The following is a 1769-nucleotide window of genomic DNA, read 5'->3' as shown; positions in this document are numbered from 1 at the left end:
GTGTGTGTATATATTGTAGTATATTTTATTTAAAGTAGTATGTATACGTTAAATATATACGTCTATAGAAGATATACACACATATATACGTACCATTCAATATATACATACTACTTAAATAAAATATACTACAATATATATACTACAATATATACACACACTATATATATAGTTATATACTAATTTATAAAACATATACACATATATACGTTAAATATATACGTCCATAGAAGATATACACACAGATATACGTACCATTCAATATATACATACTACTTTAAATAAAATATACTACAATATATACACACACTGATTTATAAAACATATACACATGTATACGTTAAATATATACGTCTATAAAAGATATACACAAATATATACATACCATTCAATATATATGTACTACTTTAAATAAGATATACTGCAATATATATACTACAATATATACACACACTATATATATATAGTTATATACTAATTTATAAAATATATACATATGTATACGTTAAATATATAGTACTTTAGAAAATATAAACACATATATACATACCATTCAATATATACATACTACTTTAAAATATATGTACTTCTTTAAATAAAACATATTCTACTTAATATAATAAATTAATAATATTTTATAGTAAATTAGTAATTTATTAAAACTAAGTATTTAAGTTAAACTAAAAATTCAATTTAAATCGCTAAATGGAATAAATTACAAAGTGAGGACTAAGGAGTGAATGAATGTTGAATTTTATTGATTGCAAAATAATCCAAAATTTATAATTTACATGGTTGAAAAATCTACAAATTTTGCATCATTTTTCCCAACTCATGCATGTTAATATTAACGGGAACTTGCATAGGATAGTCAAAGTCAACAGGGGCAAAATCATGCATTGGACTTGATTCTGCTGAGTTCTCCTGTGAAATAATTTCTTCAAGTCTCTGCTCGTCGTTCAGCTCCCCTTCCATTCCTTGATTTCTTCGTTCGGCTCTAATCCAATCTCTAAGGCAAACTAGAACATTCATTGCATTTCTTCCCAATGAATGTCGGTTGTCTCCAAGCTGTTGTCGTCCCTGACTAAAAGCGTTCTCCGATGCAATGGTTGACATTAGAACATTCAGGATATCTCTAGCTAATCTTGAAAGCACAGGATATTGTGTTTCATTACTCCTTCACCAATCCAACGTGTTGATCCGTCGTCTGCGATCCTCTAGCGGCGATCGAAGATAATACTTAAGCTCTTCCCGATAAGTTGATGTATAAGCTCCCTCCTCAACACTGTTTCAACAAGGTAAATCATAAAAGGAATCAGGATAACTACTATGTGCCGGCCTTTTAGAAGATGATGGCTCATCGGGAGGATGAGGAGCGACAGTTGGAGTAATATTTGTTGGTACAGCTAAATCAACTAAATCAGCATAGTGGTTATATAATTTATCTATGTAAGCGTTCACATCACCCATAAACATCCACAAGTCAGGTTGTACTTGTTCAAAACCATTGTTAGTATTTATCTATAAGTTAGAGTAAATAAGAGTACTAAAGTGACACATAATAGTATATTTCATATACGGATTTAGAATAGCACCAACCAAGTAAATAAGGGGAATCGAAATTTTTTTTTTTAAAATTTAGCAAACATGGCACCAACAGCTTCTTTGTAACCTTTTTTATTTTTATATTATTTGAGCAAAGCAGAAATATCAGCTATATATGCCAAAATATTACAAACAGTAGGATAATAAGCACCGAAAAATTGAAC

Source organism: Capsicum annuum, chromosome 12 (genome assembly GCF_002878395.1).
Source record: "Capsicum annuum cultivar UCD-10X-F1 chromosome 12, UCD10Xv1.1, whole genome shotgun sequence".
NCBI lineage: Eukaryota > Viridiplantae > Streptophyta > Magnoliopsida > Solanales > Solanaceae > Capsicum > Capsicum annuum.
This window is presented reverse-complemented; position numbering follows the sequence as displayed.